Here is a 22,731-nt window from a genome sequence, read left to right on the forward strand (position 1 = left end):
ACAGCATCTATTCCCTTCAGGCTGGGGGGGACTCCCAACTGTCCCCGTCCCCCCCATCCACCGCGGGACAATGGCAGCCCCGGGCGGGTCGGTGGTACATCCCCAAAAACCGGGACATTCCCAGGTTAGGCGGGACAGTTGGGAGGTATGCTAAATGTTATTTTATTGTGAACATTGTACTATCTGCAACATGTGGGCATTATCTATATTTATTGTATGTGCTCTTTTCTATGCCATTAAAGCAATAAATATCCTGGGTGGACCCCAGGTTTTTGCCCAGTCCAGCAGGGTGAGCCTGAGGTGTGAAAGGGCCATTTTCAATACCCTGGGTCCAGCAACCCGGCAATCTGACCCAGGGTAAAAAGCAGTGTTTTACACTGGTTGGAACCGGGTTGAAAGGCAGTCTGTACGGGAACCCCGGGTCGAGCAACCCGGATCCTGTTCACTGCAATGTCAGTGCTGCCTTTTACTCCCCCGCCCCACGGCAGCTCTGCCCTGGGCCCCTGTCTGACGTCAGGGTCCGCACCCAGCAATATCCCGGGTGCTGACTGGGCATGATTTATCACAAATGCCGAGTCGCTCCTGGGCATGACACGGCATTTGCAATGTGAAACTGTGATTAACTAAAGAAAGATTCGCAATTAGCATCCTTATAGCTGACAACAGCAGCAATACACTTTTATCTATAAAAGTACATACTAGTTACAGTACACTCTTATCTGTGCACATCAGCATTTATCAGCACAGATACATTTTTAATTATTAACAGTTTCTTATATAGCGCACACATTGGACCGAAAGGCCCCCACACACACATACAGCCAGCGAAGGCACACCTATAACACATGCGAACATGGTCGTTCGTAACGACTGACAACAGGGAGTGGCCTCAGAGTGCACGCACAATTACATGTTCTTTCGGGCCTTGGCGTGTTCGCAAGCCCAACCACTGGGTGTGCAAGTGAACAGGCTCTGCAGGTGATTTCATTCGTAACTCATAGAATACGCACGCAGCCAAACCATTCTCAACCATTTATTTAATGACATGATGTTAGTCATGATGGTGTGTCACACCATAGAATAACATTTTAATTTTTGTTCCTAAAATATTGTACTGCGCAATGTTTTATCAGCTTTTATAAAAAATATTATGTACAGTATCTATATCTACATTCACAGCAATATAGACCATGCGAAAGTCATATCTATGAGATACAGTACTGTACAGTAGGGAGCGAGTGCTACAGTGGATTACATGCGTTTTTTCACTTAATAAGAACCAAACCAGGAATATTATAGCTCAGTGGTTCCCAAACTTTTTTGAATCACGGCACCCTGGAGCATCAAAATATTTTCAAGGCACCCCTAGGCCAAATGCTTCTTATCGAGAAATTCAGAAAAAAAAGTGCACTGTGTGTATATGTCACAGTTATCTGGTGAGGGACAGGATTTGCTTCTGTTTGTCCAAATATATTATGATTGGCAGCCACCAGCACTGGTTTTGCCTGGTACCATGACCATAAATAATATGAATTGATCCTGGTCCACCAACCCGAGGCACCCCAGCAAGTGTCCTGAGGCACCCCAGGGTGCCTAGGCACACAGTTTGGGAACCACTGCTATAGCTGCTTCTGAGAATAAAAGCCAGAACTTAGTACACAGAGTAAAGACAAAATCACTAGATAACAGGACTCTATAGAGTGATCGAGCAGTAGCGTGGCATTGTATTTTGTAGAATTTTTTTTTTACAAAACATATAAAGCATGAAAGGTAGAAATGTTTAATAGTGTGCTTACAGTGTGCCTGCATTGAGTAAATGTGGTTACTTAATTGTTTAATGCAGTGGTTTCCAAACTGTGTGCCGTGGCACCCTGGGGTGCCTTGGAGGACTTGCAGGGGTGCCCTGGGATGGTGGTCCAGGACCAATTCAAGTTATTTATGTCCAATATAATAGTCAAATTGGGAACAAACAGAAGTGAATCCTGTCCATTACCACATAACTGATCCTAAGGATGAGATATAAACACAATTTATTTAACTTTAATATTTGTTTCTAACTTTCTCAACGAGAAAACTTTAGCCTAGGGGTGCCGCGAAATAATTCTGATGCTTCGGGGTGCCGTGATTCAAAAAAGTTTGGGAACCCCTGGTTTAATGAGTGCAAATTGTATGGTGCATGGGTGAGTAGTGTACAGGTGCATGTATTTTAGCTATTGTGCGCATTGATTGGGGTTGCAATGTTGGTCCATTAAGCGGTTGCCCTGCAAGGCCTGAGACTTGCGTTTTGAGAGCAAATTACTTCATACCTCCCAACAGTCCCGATTTTATCGGGACAGTCCCGATTGTCAGGGGCTGTCCCGATGTCCCACCCGCGGGCGGCAGTGTCCCGCGGTGTGGGGGGGCTGTTGGGAGTCCCCCCTGTCAGCTGCTAAGCAGCGGGGAATAAACGCTGTGCGCATGCGCACAGCGTCTATTCCCGCAGCCAGGGGACTGGGGGCATGGCTAGAGGCTCACAGAGCCTCTGGGTCATGCCCCCATAGCGGCAAAATGGGGGCGTGGCCTCGCGGAAGAGCCGCGAGTATAGGCCACGCCCCCGGAATTAGGCCACGCCCCACAAAAATTTCAACGCGCCTCCGGCGCGCAGGAGCATCGTCCCGCTTCGAGAACTTAGAAAGTTGGGAGGTATGTTATTTTGTCCGAGTGCTCGCACAGTGCTGCAAGGCCACCGCTCAGCACTTGAAGTCACCACCCTTGTGCCACAGTTTCGCCCACTTTTGAGGTGCCCATCTATACGCCCACATAATGTCTACTTTGCTAGTGTTCGCTCATAAGCATATTTCCGTTTGAAAGGTTGCATTCATATATGGTTGGCCAAACTGCATGCACAGTCTAATGTCGGGCAGCGTCTGAGCTTGTGCTACAGCCAATCGCTGTGCTTACAGCACATCACTGGCCTTGTAAAGAAACTCCATAGTGGCAGACCTGGCATAATCTGAAAACTACTGTAGATTAGGTGTTCGATGCATGGCAGCAGGATAAATGAGATGCGGAATGGTAGGTAACTATGCTCTAAAAGGCTTAGTAAATAGATTGCAGATATAAAGGAGCAGATATAACAATGACTGATATTCTTGTTATCATTTATGACAAATTTTAAATGGGGCTCCAATAAATCAGCTCCTACCTGTCATGTGTTTGTAAAATGACAGGAGCTGGTTGGTTGTGCAACGAGTGATAACAAAAACATAATTTGTTTTGAAATTTGGCCCAGTACCAATTAAAATGAGATTTTAATGTAATTTTTTAACACTAAAAGGTCGACATACACAAGGTCGACAGTGACAAAAGGTCAGTATGCACTAGGTCAGTATGCATAAGGTTAACACAAGCCAAATGTCGCCAGTCAACTTTTCTGAGTGTTGATACTTGAGCACATGGACCTCCAATTAGTGTAGTGCATACTCTCAAATGTCTTGCTTCAATCGCCATGCTTCTGAGTCCGTGTGAACTCTTTCATGTGATGACCAATACAATGTCAACCTTTTCCCAAGGTCAACCTAGTGCACATTAACCTTTTGTCAATGTTGACCTTGTGCATGTCCACCATTTGGTTTTCGACCTATTGACAGTGTCTAGACACTGTCGGCCTATCTTCGGATGGTCTTGGGATATAGAATCCATCATGTTTAAGTTGACAATACCGTGATGTTTATGCAAAACCAGTGCTGCGGGGATATTTCTTGGCCGGCAGGGGGGCGGGTATTCGCTTGCTCGGTGGCCGGCATTAAGAGGCTCCCTATGCAGCGAACTACTGCTGCTTAGCGAGCCAACCAGAATGACCCCCCCCCCAGTGTATATGCACCAAATAGTTTGTCCAGGACACCGGGGAAGTTTAAAGGAAATTTGTCACCAATATCTTTTAGTGCATACAGCTATAGAATGGAATCACAATGTAATGGAAATAACATCAATAGTTATATATAATCAGTATTTGAAACAGTATCACATACTGTAAGTACTGAGCACTTTTATTGAAACCATGTGTTGATGAATTGTTTTAGAACAACACCTCCCCCCCACCCCTCCCCACAATGTCCAGCCTGTGGGCACATTTGAAATTTGCCTCCACTCTGCAGTTGTGCAAAGTTTCACTTTCTATTTCTAGATGAATGTGACTCCCATTCATTAAGTTGTAACGCAGGAGAGTTCACTGAAATCTCCTGCTTACCTGACGTCACCAAAGGGGATCGTGGTCCCCATACACTAGTATGAGAAGCCCATTCATTTAATTCCAAAAATACATCCTGTTCACAATTTGTTCGCGAGAGAGGAAGCCATCTTCCTATAGGAAGGAGTCCCGGGTTTTAAAAAGATACACATCTGGATTTTTGTGGACATGTTACCACAGTCAGACCCTGCAGTGTAATTTCTCACTGCTACAATATATACTGTATTAGTAGCAGTAACAGGGATTGTAGGGAACGATATCAAATTGCTCCAGTGATTTTGTATCCACTGCTGCTGCTGGCAGCGCTGTGCATACCAAACTGTCACTGATGCTAATATTAGCAGACCCTTCAGTCTTTCGTTTATTATTATTTTCAAGCACAGCATACTGTAGATGTATTTTATACACAGTAGAATACCAAAAAAAACACTATTATGTGAACATGATCTTCAAACATAATATTAATTGATTAAAAGATATTGGGCTATAAAAAGTAAACTTTCACAAAATGACATAGTTTAATAAATGTACATTTAAAATATGTTATCTGAAAAATATTTCAATTTGCAATGCAAAGTTGAACAGAAAACACAATCTGATTTTCAGCAAACTTTTGCACTCTTATTTTATTCTGCTATCTCTCATATATCTGAAAACTAAAGCACTTTAAGCACATCAGATTTGTTACAAAGAAAAAAGTTAGCCTAACAGCTGTACATACATCAGAGACAGACCGGCATTCATTCAAATGTTGCTTTAGTACTCTGTGCTGTAAGTGTTGTGCAAAACAAGAAAGGGACTGAAGGTAGATTGCTGTGTATATCACTAATATCTTGCTGTGGATTCAGCCTCAAGTCCCAAATCTCACCCACAGTACAATGTCACCCCCACTCACTCACCCTGTGGATCCTTCCTTCCACTGACTGGTGGTCTGAGACTCTGAGTTTAGAGATGGAAAACAGATTTCTGAAGCCTGGCTCTGACTTCTTCCTGGAAGGGTGATGGCAAAATGGGCTGGGCTAATTCAGCTTCAGTGAGGCTCGCAGCACATTGTTGCTGACACTGTAGGAAGGGGAGTGTCCTATACAAGAAAAGCAGTGGGTTTAGAGGAAATAGTGTATGACTAAACAGCTCGGCTAAATAACATGATCTGTGAAGAAAACAAACACCAAAACAGACATGTTTGTGAAGCAGAAAAAAAAAGTCTGGAATTTCTGCAAAATGTTTTTGCTTTAAGTCTTATGAATGAGTTTACTAGTCTCTGCACACTTATGGTTTGATTTAGAGCTGGATTCAATTGCATTTATGTGTCATGTCATCATGGTATACTATTGCACTGGGCAAACAGTAGTTTGCAGGAATCTATGACCTGCAAACTTTCTTTGTTTTAGGGAATAGGATTGCCACCTAGCAACAGCTGGTGGGTTGTAGTGCAAGCCTCCCGACGATCGCTGGAGTAGGAGAAGTGAAAAGAAATTTCACTTACCTACTCCACAGCCGGGGGAGCGGGCTGATGCCGCCGGAGCCTGAAGACGCACGTACTACCCGGCTCCGGGGCTACTGTGCATGCGCGCATATTAATGAGGCGCATGCTAATGAACTCTGTGACGCGCTCACGCTGGCCACGTGAGCGCACAGAGTATAGCAGCTACAAGCCCGCCCCCTGCTCAGATTTTACAGAAGCTTACGGATGGCAATCCTTAGAACATGAATAATAGAATATATAACACCACGTAGTACTTGTATACAATCAGAGACAAGAGACTGAATGATGCTGGATGAACATGTTTAACCCCTTCCCGACATTTGACGTACATTTACGTCATGGTCGGGAAGTACTTCCCGACACATGGCGTAAATGTACGTCATGACTTCTAACTGTCACCGCGTCTATAGACGCGGTGACAGTTTGGAGATGTCTGCTGTCCCTGACAGCAGACATCCCCCCTCGCCGCCCAGGGGGGGCAGGGGTGCCCCCCCGGTCGGCGATCGCTGCGATTGGCTGTTCAAAAGTGAACAGCCAATTGCAGCGTTTTCTGTGTTACCGGCGGCTAAGCCGCTCGGTAACACAGAGATCGGTGGTGATCGGTGCTGTTAAGTACAGCACCGATCACCAGCCCACCCTCCCTCCCACCCGGCAGCCTCCCTCCCACCTACCCGGCAGCCTCCCTCCCACCCGGCAGCCTCCCTCCCACCCAGCCAGCAGCCGCAGCGCCAGCCCCCCTCCCACCCCCCCCGCCAGCCGCAGCACAGCAGCATAAATATGAATAATAAGTGAAATGGGATGAAATATATATATATATATGTGTGTGTGTGTATATATGTATATATATATATATATATATATATATATACACATATATATATATATATATATATATATATACATATATATGTGTGTGTATATATATATATATATATATATATATATATATATATATATATATATATATATATATATATATACCTGGTGTAACAGGCGGCACTCGCTGTCAATAAATAACTGAGACCACTCAGCGGTTCGTTATAAACGTTTTCGGTTTACTCAACCTTCATCAGATATGTGCAATACAGATACAATCACCAAATAAATAAGATACTCTCACCCCATTCTCGTGAGGAGGGAGGAGGCACGGCAAACACCAGCACGAGAATGGGGTGAGAGTATCTTATTTATTTGGTGATTGTATCTGTATTGCACATATCTGATGAAGGTTGAGTAAACCGAAAACGTTTATAACGAACCGCTGAGTGGTCTCAGTTATTTATTGACAGCGAGTGCCGCCTGTTACACCAGGTAGATTGGGACAACCGTCCAGGGGAAGGCACCGCCAGAGAAGATTATTATTGTTGAAATCAGAGTGCCGGGAACTTCACTACTATTGCATATGGACTGGGGACACACATGCCCCTAATCTTTACCAAGGCACCGACCACATTTCAAGAAGGAGATATCGATTTTAACTTCACTGTATCAACACGGGTGTCAGCACCGTCTACACAGAGGACACCATGGAACCTGTATTGGAGGATATATCAGGATACCGCAGTGCCACGTTACCAATTGGAGAAATTCTATCTCTATCTGATGTGGATGCGACGCGCATACTGTCCAAGGATAAACTATCCACCACCGAACCACAAGAGACTAATGAAACTAAATATTTACAACTGCTAAGACTAAAAAACAAAGAGACAGACTTTTATTTGCATGGGGTCTGTCTATCAGACTATTACCGGGAAAGGAAAATCCCTAGAGGATTCAGGATAAAGAACCAACCAACTATAGGTCGCAATAACCCAGACTTTTGCAGAAAATGGGCGGCAGTGCTTAATAAGGCATCGTTTGATTTACTACTCCTTGTAATAGAGGAAGCGACAAGAGAAATGAATGTATTGAAAGAGAGAATTGCCGTTAATGAGAGCATAACTGTACCCATACTACTGAACGATAAAGCATGCGACTGGATGACCAAACTTACTAATGAAATGGAGAAATACAAAAATGATCTGATTACATTTAAAAAGAAAAAATTTGCAGCCGTCAACCGAGATTACGAGGAAAATCGGGTTTACAATTGGACAGGCTTTCAACCAGGGAGAGGACGACCGAATAGAAGAAACACCAGACGTCCCTTCGTAAACAGATTTGACACAGACACCTCCAGTGCCAATAGTGAAACCGATAGCGCCACTAGAGAACAAGCCACCACTTCTCATGCCCACCCTTTAGGGGCACGTACCAGGATTCCACGAGGAGGCACAAATCTACAAGAACAAGGCGCGGGAGGCAATGTGAGAGAATACAGAGACAGGAAGGCAAAAAAAGCCAGATAGTCTATAATCTCTCCACTAGAAAGCTCACACCAACAGAACTATCAGTACTTAACAGAGGATTAAGTTTTGTCCCCACAAATAAACCTAACCAATTACGCAACGGGGTGGACCTTACCAGACTTAATCGCCAACTAAGACTGAAAGAATTCTTTGACAAAACTGAGAATTACATACAAAAAGAAAATACCTGCCCCATTAAATTAAAATCGAAATTTGACCCCATGTCTAACAACCCAGCCATAAAAACGTTCACAAGGACAATTAAAGAAGAGATCAATAAAAAACAGCACTTTGAAGGACAGCAGAACATGACCAAAGAAGAACACAAAGCCCTAAGAGATTTGTCAAAATATGAAGACATAGTAGTCCGCCCAGCGGACAAAGGAGGAGCGCTGGTCATACAAAATATTGAACAATATAAACAAGAAGCCTATAGGCAATTGAATGACCCGCAAGTATATGTCAAATTGGAACAAGATCCCACTCCCATCTATTATAAAGAACTGGAAAATGTTTTACAAACAGCATGTAATAATGGATACATCAAAGAAGACACCAAAAAGGCATTATTAACTACAAACTCTAAAATTCCAGTTTTTTATACAGTACCGAAACTGCATAAGGACAAAGACAATCCCCCGGGACGCCCCATAGTGTCTGCCAAAGAGTCCCTTTATTACAATGTAGCACGGTACTTAGACTACTACTTACAGCCAGTAGTCCAAGAACAAAAGACATATCTAAAAGATACAAATATGTTTTTATACAAAATAAAAGAATTGGGAGAATTACCACCGGATTGCTGGTTATGTACGGCAGATGTAACCAGCCTATATACAAGCATACCCCACGAGAGAGGCTTGCAATCCGTACGAGAACTGCTAACAGATAACCCTACATACCAAGGACCACATATTGACTTTTTCCTCCAGTTATTACGTTTAGTTTTGGAAAGAAATTTCTTTTTATTCAACAAAGAACTTTTCCTCCAAGTACAGGGCTGTGCGATGGGGGCATGTGTCGCTCCGTCGTACGCGAACACTTTCATGTTCCATGTGGAAAATAGACTATTCTTCAAAAATGAACAGTATACATCAAAGATTCTTATGTATACTAGATTTATAGACGATGTCTTCATTATATGGCAGGGTACCAAGGAGGAGTTCGAAATGTTTATGAGAGAAATCAACGAATTAGACGAACATATTAAATTTACATCAGTCATTAATGCGCAGGTAATACACTACTTGGATGTGAAGCTTACAGTTAGTGACCAGAAGATTACAACATCCATTTATTCTAAACCCACCGATAGTAATAACTTACTATTGGCATCGAGCCATCATCCAGAAGCACTCCTCAAAGGACTCCCATATTCCCAATTCCTTAGAGTCCAGCGCATTTGCAGTGACCCACAAGAGAAACAAGCAGAAATGAACAAAATGGCTAAAAGATTTCTACAGAGAGGATACAATAATAAATTGATCCAAGAAGCTCAAAAGAAGGCGATGAACCAACATGAACCAACACCGACAGTATCCATGAATCAAACAACAACAAACCACGATAAAGAAAAAATCATCTGGGTTAATAATTACTCTACAGGAACCAAGAAAATCACAAAATTGGCCAAACAAATCTGGCCAATCATTCAGAGTGACCCAGACCTCAAAGGGTTCAAAAACAGACACCTCCTACCTTGCTACACGCGAGGAAAAAATATCAGGGAACATATTGTCAAGACAGACATATCAGACTTTGACAAAAAGGAAGAGTCACATTTCCTCAGAAGAAAATCGGGAAATTACAAATGTACAGGATGCATCACGTGTACTTACCTACTAACAAGGGACTATATAGCACATCCACATGATGGATATAAAATCCCTATACATCATAAACTTAGTTGCCACAGCTCACACGTCATCTACTGCATAATATGCCCGTGCAGCAAATACTACATAGGGAAAACAACATGTAGTTTTAAAGTGAGAATGACGCAGCACCGGAGCTCAATAAAAACTGCACTAGAAGGCAAAGGCGCAGACCAGCCGGTAGCAAAGCATTTTTTACAATACAAACATAATCTATCGAGTCTGAGATATCTGATGATTGACCAAGTTCCAGCTGATAGAAGAGGAGGGGATAGAAACCTCAAATTATTGAGAAGAGAGTCATATTGGATACACAAGCTTAATACTGTAGCGCCGGCGGGACTTAACGAACAGCTACCGCTGAACTGTTTTCTTTGACAGATTTTAGATCTGAAAATACTTGCTACCAATATGATCATGGACATTATTGTTGGACTCATGATTGCCCTATATCTCCAGTGGTTATTGTATGGATTTGTTACCGTCATTGACAGTTACTATTACGTGAAATTGTTTACAGGTTACCATGGTGACCAAACTTTGTGCCGGAGCCTATTCCCCCCTGCACTCTGTACCGGAAGTGAGCGGAGGAGGAGGGAGGAGGCACGGCAAACACCAGCACGAGAATGGGGTGAGAGTATCTTATTTATTTGGTGATTGTATCTGTATTGCACATATCTGATGAAGGTTGAGTAAACCGAAAACGTTTATAACGAACCGCTGAGTGGTCTCAGTTATTTATTGACAGCGAGTGCCGCCTGTTACACCAGGTAGATTGGGACAACCGTCCAGGGGAAGGCACCGCCAGAGAAGATTATTATTGTTGAAATCAGAGTGCCGGGAACTTCACTACTATTATATATATATATATATATATATATATATATATACACATATATATATATATACACACACACATATATATATATATATATATATATATATATATATATATATAGTGATCGGTGCTGTTAAGTACAGCACCGATCACCACCGATCGCCAGCCCCCCCCCCCCCCCCCCTCCCACCCGGCAGCCCCCCCTCCCACCCACCCGGCTGCCGCAGCGCCAGCACCCCTCCCACCCCCCCACCAGCCGCAGCGCCAGCCCCCCTCCCAAAGCTGGTGAGCAAAATGGGGTCACATGTGGGGGGGTTCCACTGTATTGGTGCTTCGGGGGTCTTGCTAATGCGACATAGCACCCACCATTCATTCCACCACCAAATATCACTCCTTCCCTTCTGAGTCCTGCCATGCACCCAAATGGTATTTTTTGGTCACATATGAGGCATTGCCGTACTCGGGAGAAATTGGGGCACAGATTTTGGGGTGCTTTGTCTCCTTCATTCCTTGCGAAAATGAAAAATTTTGAGCCAGAACTGCATTTTTGTGTAAAAAATTACATTTTTTTACACAAAAATGCAGATCTGGCTCAAAATTTTTCATTTTCGCAAGGAATGAAGGAGACAAAGCACCCCAAAATCTGTGCCCCAATTTCTCCCGAGTATGGCAATGCCTCACATGTGACCAAAAAATACCAGTTGGGTGCATGGCAGGACTCAGAAGGGAAGGAGTGATATTTGGATTTTGCAGCACAGATTCTGGTTGAATGACCCCTGAAGCACCCATACAGTGGAACCCCCCCACAAGTGACCCCATTTTGCAAACTACACCCTTCAGGGAATTCATCAGGGGGTATAGTGTACATTTCAAACCCCCAGGAGTTTCACCAATTTTGATACAACTGAGCTGTGAAAATGAAAAATTAAATTTTTTCATTTTCACAGCCCAGTTGTATCAAAATTGGTGAAACCCCTGGGGGTTTGAAATGTACACTATACCCCTAAATGAATTCCCTGAAGGGTGTAGTTTGCAAAATGGGGTCACTTGTGGGGGGGTTCCTAAATTTTAGCATCTTATGGTGCCTAGAAACCTACATGGTGCCTAAAAAATAATCTCATAAAAAGGAGGCTCCAAAATCAAGTAGGTGCTCCTTCTATTATGAAGCCTGTGGTTTGGTCAACGTGCACACTAGGGCCACATATAGGATATTTTTGAAAACAAAAGAATTGGGGGAATCAATTTTTAGTCACATTTCTCTAGTAAAATCTACTGTGTTCCTTAGAAAAATGTATTAAAATTGCAAATCTGCAAAAAAAATGAAATTTTGAAATTTCACCTACACTTTGTTTTAATTCCTGTGAAACACCTAAAGGGTTAACAAACTTCCAAAATGCTGTTTTAAATACTGTGAGGGGTGCAGTTTTTGAAATGGCATCATTTATAGGGGTGTCTCACATACAAGTCCCTCAAAGTCACATCAGAACTGAACTGGTCCCTAAAAAAATCAGTGTTTGAAATTTTCTTGAAAATTTTAAAATTTGCTATTCATATTGTAAGCCTCCTAGTGTCCAAAAAAATTAAAAGGAAGTTGAAATAATGATGGAAACATAAAGTAGACATATGGTCTATGTTAGTTATTAACTATTTTGAGTGGTATGATTATTTGTCTCACAAGCAGAAAATTTAACATTTTGCAAATTGCTAAATTTTCCATTTTTTTACGACATTTTGGTATTTTTCACAAAAAAACACAGACTGTATCGACCCAAATTTACCACTAATTTGAAGTACAATGTGTCACGAGAAAACAATCTCAAAATCACTGGGATAAGTAAAAGCAAAAAAAAGTTATACCCACTTAAGTGATACATGTCAGATTTGAAAAAAATGGCTCTGTCAGGAACGCAAAAACTGGCTGTGTCAGGAAGGGGTTAATAACTGCTGCTCGACAACAAGAGCGCAATGAACTATCTAACCCATAGGGTAATTCGACAACCAACGGGAATACTATAAGGTACGACGATCAGTAACAGAAACTTCAAGCGGTGCTTCGACGAAGCAGAACGGATTTCTTGGGTTCATTTTTGTTGCTTAGCTGGCTGCGCCTGCTGTTTGCTCTGATTCTTTGGAGCGCCTGTAACCAAAGGAGAAAGGAAACAGTTAGCATCGCAGCAAGTGAAACCACCAGACCTAGCAAGGCAACGGGCGGGTAGGGTGGGTCGCTGTTGCTAGGTGGCAATCCTATTCCCTAGAACAAATAAAGTTTGCAGGTCATAGATTCCTGCAAACTACTGTTTGTTCGTCGGGAGGCTTGCCACCTAGCAACAGCTGGTGGGTAGACTACCACATACCTGGTGGTTGCTCTAAGGAACTCCACCTTTTGGTGATCAGATGGTCTCCAATAGTGCCTCACAAAGGTATGCGTGGAGGACCATCTAGCAGCCTGCATAATACACTGCAATGGCAAACCCTCGGCTGCTGCAGAGGTAACTGCGGCTCCGCGGAGGGAGTGCCCTTTGAATTGTGATGTGTCTATACCCGCATCCCGCATGACCGACACGATCCAACCCCGGATTGTTCCCGGTCTGGCTGGGCAAAAGGGTTTACGACACGTAATGAACAGTTGGGAAAGTTCACCTCTTATTGGTGCTGTCAAGGACAAATATGCCGACAAACAATCTACCAGACATAGAGCGGTCAGATTGATCTCTAATTAGGTCAAACTCTACTAAGGGCCTGAGGATAGAACTTGTCTTTGTGTGCCCTTTGAGGATAATGTGAAAACCCGCTGGGGTTGCGGTCATCCACGGGTCGGAAATGTCTATTAACGACAATTCGGCTCCTCTTGCCGCGAAAGCTAAAGCCATCAGGGAAGCCAGTTTTCTCGATAGGCTAAGGGCTTCGGATGTAGAGGGAATGGTGGCAAAATGGTTGAGAAAAGGTTCAATGTCCCAGGTGGTTGAGTAACGTGGGCGTGATGGTCTAGATAGGAAGATACCCTTGAGTAAGCGTAAATATAATCTATTCTCTGAAAACCCTGGGATTAGAAGGGTGAGCGCGGAACCATACGAACGTATGGTGGCCGAGGCTGAGCCTGTGTCATATTTATGTGATAGGAAATCAATTGCTGAATTCACTGGTGCTGAGGAACGAGAATTGGGTAAGGTGTTTTGCCAGGAAATAAACTCTTTTATTATGGCGCTGTATCTAGCTTTGGTTCTGGGTCTCAGTGAAGCATTAATTAGTGCGGTCAATGATGCTGAGAGGTCTGAGTGTGCTAACAACCTAGCAATGTCGCCATCCACATGCATTGTGGCAGTTTCTGTAGTAAGTCCTGGGTACCCTGAAAGCATTCTCCCGAGATCTCTAGGGGGATCTTGGGGCCCTTCCGTAGTTGGCTGATTAAGGGGAACCAAATTCTGGATGGCCAGATCGGGTACACTAGGATTATCTGGGGTACCCTGTCCGCCCTGATTTTGTGCAGTACCCTCAACAGCAAGGCTGGCGGTGGGAAGGTGTATGGGAGGATTAGGTCCATCCAGGGGAAGGACATGGCATCTGTCTGGAATGCCGCCTGGGACCATATCCTGGACACAAAAGTCGGAACCTGATTGTTGGAAGGTGTCGCAAATAGGTCTATTCCTGGCTGCCCAAAGGCTGTCACGATCTTGTGAAAGATCTCTGGCTTTAGAGTTGCTCTGTCTAATGTGAGACGAGTTCTGGAGAGAGAGTCTGCCAACTCGTTTAACTCTCCGGGAACATATATTGCGGATAACTGGATGGATCTCTGAACCGCCCAGTCCCAGATGTCTATTGCCTCCTGACAGAGAGGTAAGGACCTTGTGCCGCCCACCTTGTTTATATAAGATACTGCGGTTTTGTTGTCCAGACGGACTTGAATGGGAATATGATGAGCCTGCGGGGGAACTAGGGCCGCTAAGGCTAGTCTGGCTGCTCTTAGCTCCAGGAGGTTGATATGGGCCTGTGAGTCCTGCCTGGACCACCTGCCCCTCACGGCCTTGTCGCAAGTGAAGGCTCCCCACCCCGTGAGTGACGCGTCTGAGGTTATGATGATAACCGGTGTAGGGGTCTGGGGGGAGGAATGGGTAGCACTGTCCACTTTTGTATCTCTTCGCGAACTAACGGTGTGAGCCTGATCTTGTGTGACCAGGTAAGGCCTATCCTGATAAGAAATCCTAGACGGCTCTGAGAGTGTCTGCAAATGAGGGGTGCGTGAAGAAACCCCGGGTCTAGAGCTCTCATTTATAATGTGGGACACGAAGGCTTGGATGTCTGTCCATTTCTCTGCCGGTACTGCGATAGAGAAAGAACGGGAATCTATTACGAATCCCAGGAATGTATTAATTAATAATTAATTGAGAAGCCTAGGCCGAGCAGGAGTGATATTATTGTGTCTCTCTGGGAGAGTAGTGTCTCCTGCTCTGAGTGTACGACTAGGAGGTCGTCCAAATAAATTATACATCGGACTTGCTTCTGGCAAAGGTGTGTTACCACCGCCTTCATGAGTCGTGTGAAGGTGTAATGGGCATTGGACAAACCAAAAACCATAACGGTCCATTGGTAAAGGGCGCCGTTCCAGAGGAACCTCAGGAACCTTCTGTGATTGGGGTGTACGTGTACTGTGTGAAAGGCCTCCTTGAGGTCTATTTTTATGCAATAGTCGTTCTGTGTCAAAAAGAAGGGTACTTCTGTTAGACCCTCCATTCTGAACGTACGATGTCTTATGTACTGGTTCAGAGATGTGACGTTCAGAACTGGTCTGTAGGAGCCGTCCTGTTTCCTTACGGGAAAGAGGTGACTCGTCCAACCTGTTTTTGACGTGTCTGCCAATTCTATCCTTCCCTGAGACAAGGCTGTGACTAAAACCTTGTCTAAGAGAGGACTGGCGTTTGTTGTGCATGGGATTCTCTGGCGCGGAAATCTCAGCAGCGGAAGGGACAACCCTTGTTTTATAATTTTTAACAACCACCTGTCTGTCGTAATTTCTCTCCACCGGTGTATGGCCTGTGAGAGGCCAAGGTGCGGTTGTGCTTCTGGTACACTCACCGTTTCCTCTGTCTCTTCTGGGGAAGGAGGATGAAGGAGCCGCACTTCTGGCATTCCGGGACCTGGAGTAGCCTCCTCTGTGGCCTCGGGTGGAGCCTCTATAGTCACGGTAGTCTCGGGTCGCACTGCTGGCAGTGGCAGAACGACCCTCCTGACGAAAGGGCCGTTTGGAAGACTGGTGACTTTTTAGATCCGCAAACGACTTGCGTGCCTTATACCGGATCTTGACTTCATCTATGAAGTCAGGGCCGAATAAATCGGAGTCAGTCAGGTTAGGGACCTCCGCTGGTTTGGGCGCTAAGTCAGCTAGCCCTGCTCTGGACAGCCAACGGGACCTGCGGGTGTTGGATATGAACTCAAAGGTCTGCCCAACCATAAGGGTGGCTCTGCTTATTGCCTTTAGGAGTGCTGCCTTTGATGCCACTAGCGAATCTAAGGAGCTGCTAGTGGTACCCTCTTTCTCTGCCTTGTTCAGTACAAACAGCAGGGGGCCTGCAGCGTCGGAAACCTTCAATTGGATTTTCCTGAGCAGCTTATCAATTGAGTCGCTCTGGGTCTTATCACCAATAAGCGAAGATAATGCTGGGTCAATATCGGGGGCGAAAAGGGCGGGGATATCTGGGATCCCTGTATGGTTACGCAGAACCATCTCATCCTCTTTAACGAGAGATGTCCTGAAGGCTAACTGTGCAAAGTTATGGACCTCAGACTTTTCCTGTAAGGCCCAGTGAGAGGAATACATTTTATTTGGGGGTGAGACTCCTGCTAGTGCCACCCTGGCCATCTGCAGGTCACTATATTCGCCTCGCTTGGAGGATGCAGAGGTTCTAGTCACCTCCTCAGTCTCCCAGTCTACTGAGGCCTGGCTGCGTTCATCTTGTACGTTAGTTGGACTTAAGGGGCGATGCTTACTTGCCCCCTTACATGAGCCCTGAGATCTCTTATACTTGTCTGAGGCTCGGGGAGTATGCCCGTGGGCAGGAGACTGCGGTTTATTGCGTACCGCTGAGGTATTCCTACTTCGGGCAATACCTGGGAATGAGACGATTAGTCCTGAACAGGCGTCTCTTTTGGAGCTTTTGCTCACATGTCTCCTCTTACTTGTGCTTTTTCTCCCCTGTAGCGATGCTGAGCTGGAGAGGGAGTCGCTATCCTGAGGTGTACTGTCTGCCTCAGAGCTGTCCCTGGTGTCTGCAGACCTGACAGGGTTAAACAGCTTTCTTCTTTTAAAAATGCTGTCCTCAGATGAGGAAGTGTCACTAGGCAGCCTCTTTCTGTGTTTGAGGCTCCTAGCGCTGGCTGAAGGGGACACAGGGAGAGTGTCTGTAGCAGAGACAGACACAGTGTCCTCCATGTTCAGCGCTGAGGTAAAATCTGAGCAGGGGCGGGCTTGTAGCTGCTATACTCTGTGCGCTCACGTGGCCAGCGTGAGCGCGTCACAGAGTTCATTAGCATGCGCCTCATTAATATGCACGCATGCGCAGTAGCCCCGGAGCCGGGTAGTACGTGCGTGCGCGCACGTCACGCGCGCGCGCCTTCCGGCTCCGGCGGCATCAGCCCATTCCCCCGGCTGTGGAGTAGGTAAGTGAAATTTCTTTTCACTTCTCCTACTCCAGCGATCGTCGAGAGGCTTGCACTACAACCCACCAGCTGTTGCTAGGTGGCAAGCCTCCCGACGAACAAATGAACAAAAGTTCAGCAGTATTATGGCTGCCTGTACCTAGAACTTGTATATCCATGCCCCAGATGTTCTGTGCTTGCACAGGAACACAGAGTTGATCACATAATTCAGCTGCAAGTGACTTTACAAATATGTACCTCATTTATAGCCATTGATTCTTTCCATGCTAGTACCATTTGCTACATATTAAAGCTGACCATACACTAGAACAAAAACAGGCCCAAATGCACAATTTTGATGGGTCGTGCGATGGATTGTGTGCACATCGTGAGGAATATCGGTTCGATGCGCTATCCTGCGGATCGAGAGGTTGCTCCTCAGATCATCATACCTCCCAACTTTTGTTCTTTGTGGATCGAGACACATGCGCTATCCGTCGCTCTGCGTCTCTGAATAGATGTTATGCGCACAGCGTCTATTCTCTTTAGGCTGGGGGAGACTCCCAACTGCCCCCCCCCCCCCACATCATGGGACAATGGTGGCCCCGGGCGGGACACGGGAACATCCCCAAAAACCGGGATGTTCCCACGGTAAGCGGGACATTTGGGAGGTATGGATCATACGTGCTGAACATATGATCCATCGGCTTTCCTTGCAGTCGTAAGCAGATCGTATATGATCTTAAAGCACATACGATTTCTGACGGGGGAAATAGCAGTGGGTGCCTATTCCATAAAGAAAAAAAATTGGTGGCACAGCGCTAATTAGAGGAGGAATAATCACCATGGGATATAAAATGTAAAGTTTTTATAAAAACACACATATATTTTATACAATGACACTAGCATGAGTTGAATAAAAAATGATAATGGAATCTCACTGTCAGGATGGATGTTGGAGCCACCAAGGCTTGGCACTGGGATTTTGTTCCAATTGATAAGTGCACTTTACCGTAGCCTATGTTTTATTATTCTGGAAAAAAGAGATGGTATAGTCCCAAGGCGCAAAGCCAGGATCCTGCTGCCGTACACTGGAAGGTGAGGATCACCGGAATCCTCTGGTGGTCGATTTTCTTTGGAAAGAACCAATGTAAAATGGGCACTGGATCCCTTGTTTTAACTCCCCTCACTCACTCAAAGTGATTGTTATGCAGTCACATCAAGGTATCTTTAGATTTTTCTGGGACACCACTGTGCTCAAATAATCCAAAGGAGTCGGTGCGTACCGTACTCACATGTACGAATATAATGCCTCTCCTATCAAGGTATCTTTTGGTCCACTGTCAGGTCAATGGCGCTCAAACGTTCCCAGTGGTCCCAAAGAAAGGAGGAGAGTGCAAATGGACTCAATATCAAAGTTTTATTTAAGGTGACATAAAAAATGGGTGCATCGAAACAAACTGCCCCCAAGCTGGTAGGTTGAAGGATTACCTGAAGAGACGATGCGTGGCCACCCACCGTTAACCAGGCAATTCCAGGGGTACAGATGTAGTCAGCACAGGTCCTCTCCACCGCGGAGAAAGGATTCAGAGACAGACAGTGGACCAAAAGATACCTTGATAGGAGAGGCATTATATTCGTACATGTGAGTACGGTATGCACCGACTCCTTTGGATTGTTTGAGCACAGTGGTGTCCCAGACAAATCTATGATACCTTGATGTGACTGCATAACAATCACTTTGAGTGAGTGAGGGGAGTTAAAACAAGGGATCCAGCGCCCATTTTACATTGGTTCTTTCCAAAGATGTTTTATTATTCCACTACTCAGAATGGTGCAATGCTGATGAAGAAAATTGTGTCCACTCAATTTGAGGGGTATCCCATCCGGAGGCCACAGGGGATGTCGATGGTGTGATGAATTTGAATCTAAGTGCAGCCTGAGGACTTGTGGCCGATGGAAGATGGACCACAATCGATCCCAATCGGATGACCTCCTTTAAATTACTGTGTCTTGTGTTTACCTGGAGGTGTCGGGAGGTCGATGGTGTGGGGAATTTGCATTGGTCCTCAGGGTGCTGCCCGGGGGGGGACTTGACTGGGACAAGTGGCTTGGATGGATGAGCCGCACCTGGAGAGATTCTCTGTCAGTGGTCCCGTGCCGGTATTCCTGGGGACAGAAGGTCTCAACAGGTGGCTGATGATGGTGAGGCTCTCCTGGAGAAGAGTCTCTGTGAGAGGTCCCAAAAAGCGGATGGGCTGGTCCTGTATATGGATTTTCCAAGCAGCACTGGATAGGAGTAGTGGGTGGTGGAGGGTGGCTGGGTCCAATCCTGAGAGTAGAGAGATGTATTTCTAACGCGTTTCACCAGTTCAACTGGCTTTATCAAAGGTGATCCTCTGAGCTCCATACTTATAGTGTGGCCAATATGGCTGCTGATTGCTACCAGCTGTGTGAGTTCATGGCATAGAAATCATTAGTTGCAAAAACATACATGATAAATGGAAATCCCATGGTGTAATACATCAACAAGTTACAATCAGGAGACAGACTTAAATAAAAATATGCAGTTCTGATAAAAATATATGGAAGACAGCTTACAAATATGCGGTCATGTGACTTTACTATAGTCACATGACTCTTTATTTACCAGCCAAATGAGCAGACAAAGCTAGAATATACCTGGTTGACAGATACATGTACAGCATCAAAGACGTGCATTGTTGTTCACCCTTCTAGAAAGATCTTTTTTTTTTTTTTTATTCAGTATTTTTTTATTTCATTTTTCCAATATATGCATAATAAAAACAACAGCACTAAACATACACAGGTCAAAAGTATTGTGCCATTCACGGCCTTTAAACAGTATTAGGTACTTGTTTCCTAGCACGGCGCCCATCGCATTGCATACCATAAGGCATGGGTCTTCAACCTGTGGCCCTCCAGATGTTGTGAAACTACATGTTCCAACATGCATTGCCACATTTTTTCCTATACGAGCATGCCAAAAAACCTCAGGGCATGCTGGGATATGTAGTTACACAACATCTGGAGGGCCACAGGTTGAAGACCTGAGGCATAAGGCATACGATGGTATGCGATGCGATGTTAGCCGATATTATACAATTTTAAATTGTATGCCATTGTATGGCATATACAATGGTATGTGATTTTAAATTGTATAAGCACCCTAATGGGTGTTTTCAATGTTAAATGTGCCCCCTATAAGATAAATAATTGTATAAGCACCGTAATAGGGGCTTACAATGTTAAAAGCACCCCCACTCCACCCGTACTATCAACGCCAACCCGAAGCGTATATCCTCACTAACCACATCGGCGTGGAGTTGATTTCATATAGTGTGGCGAGTGCAGCAAGCCACTGAGCCCGAAGCGTGGCGAGCGGACGCGCATTACTTCACATGTTTTCCACGTCCCCTCGCGGGGCTCGCTGCACTCGCCACGCTTCGGGCTCGGTGGCTCGCTGCGCTCGCCACACTATATATAAAGTCAACTCCACGCCGTGGGGGTGCATTTAACATTGTAAGCACCTATTAAGGTGCTTATACAATTAAAAATCGTATAGGGGGACCATTTAACATTGAAAAAAACCATTAGGGTGCTTATACAATTTAAAATCGCATTGCATTGCATTGTATGCCATTGTATGCCATATACAATGGTATACAATTTTAAATTGAATACATTGCCATACGACTGAATATTGTGGGCACCGTGCTAGGAAACAAGTACCCAGTATTACTGTCCTTTGTCTGTTTTAATACAGTCTTAATTGTGTACACCCATTTATCATTTTGCCTTATATCTATTCATACTTCTTGCATGTTCAGGTACTGTAGCAGCATATTTTTAAGTGGATTTCACAATTATTATATATATTTATATACCCCACCCCATGTTGCCTCTACCTTTTATATCACCATTTCCTTAGTTTTGCTTTATCTGTGTTCCTTTATCTATTCCTTATAATATTCTGTCTGTGTCCACTGTGAACAAATTCTTTCAATAAAGGCCCCCCCCGTCCCCTCCAGGACTTACCTGACCAGGCTGAATCCTGGTGCTATCCCCGGTGACCCTGGGCGGTGGTCACCGGGCTGATTCAGTGTATAAGAAAGAATTAACTATTGTTTAATACTGTGGAACTATGAGTTCCAGCAAGCCTTCCCCGCAAGCTGGGACTTGGAGAACCACAAGTCCCGGCATTAAAGGGCCCGCTGGCACTTGTAGTTCCACAGTATGAAAAATAGGCAAATAAACACACACACACACAGACATATGAAAAATAAAACTTTAATACATCCAAAGCCCACATATACTGATACTTACCTATCTTAATCCCGTCGGTAGGTCCCGGGGTCCGAGAAAGTCGGCTCCTGATTTGCCGCTAGGCGGCCAATAGAATCATTTGGAGGAGTGGCGCGGAAGATGAAATATCTCTGCGTCTCTCCTCAGTCCATCTCGGGTAACGGCCGGAATAGCCGGCGTTTGTTATTTTCTGAAGACCAGGACCAGGTCAGACAGAAGAGGACGTGATCTTCGCCGGAGGACCTTGGTGTGTCAGCACACAGAGTGTTCGTAGGCCACGCCCTGATGTGTTTCGTCATAGTACTTCCTCAGAGGGACCTCTGAGGAAGTCCTATGATGAAACGCGCCAGGGCATGGCCTACAAACGCTCTGTGTGCTGACACATCTCCCAGGTGATTCTGACCGTGACGTCCCCTGTCTCCTGCATCGCAAGCCAGCGAGCGTGGCTCTCAGGTGGACTGATTCAGTGTCTCTTCTTGGCTTGTTGTGAGCAGCTTGGCCTTTGGCTTTATATAATATATCTTGTGGTACCCAGTCCACAGCGGTGTTTTAGCTGGTACGAGTCTTTGTATTTTGTGCCGTGGATTTTTATCCCTATATTAAAAATTTATCTTGGTTAATGCACCATGAGGCGCCTTTTTTCTACCTCCATCTAGATCTTTACCTCTGTGGATTCCAGAGGCTTACATACTAAGAAAATTGGCTGCGGGTCGGATTGGTTGGACTCTGGTGCTGTGTAACCCCTTGTTTCCATATCAAGAGTGCTTTCTCCAACTGGACTATGGTGAGCAGTCTACAGGCGCATGGTTTACCTTCTCAATAATTTAATACAGTTTATATATTTCGAACCAAAGCCGTATTTTTCCAGGGCTGCCCATAAATATGTCCACTCCACGCAGTCGTATGCCTTCGCCGCATCCAATAGCATGACTGCCTTTTTTCCCAAATTGTCCCTACTCAGCATGTTAGTATATAATCTTCTAATATTTTATTTTGTA

The 22,731-nt window shown here is 44.9% G+C and overlaps 1 protein-coding gene across 1 annotated transcript in view; it reads right to left on the reverse strand.

The window, feature by feature from the left end:
* Nucleotides 1-5,279, reverse strand: part of BAK1 (BCL2 antagonist/killer 1) — an 85,135-nt gene extending 79,856 nt beyond the window's left edge. Inside the window, exon 1 of the mRNA XM_083173098.1 lies at nucleotides 5,128-5,279. The gene's annotated coding sequence lies outside the window, so the exon portion shown is untranslated. The remainder of the gene's footprint in view (nucleotides 1-5,127) is intronic.
* Nucleotides 5,280-22,731: the final 17,452 nt, after the last annotated feature.

The sequence above is a fragment of the Crinia signifera genome, chromosome 2, assembly GCF_055691185.1.
Source record: "Crinia signifera chromosome 2, ASM5569118v1, whole genome shotgun sequence".
Classification (NCBI taxonomy): Eukaryota; Metazoa; Chordata; class Amphibia; order Anura; family Myobatrachidae; genus Crinia; species Crinia signifera.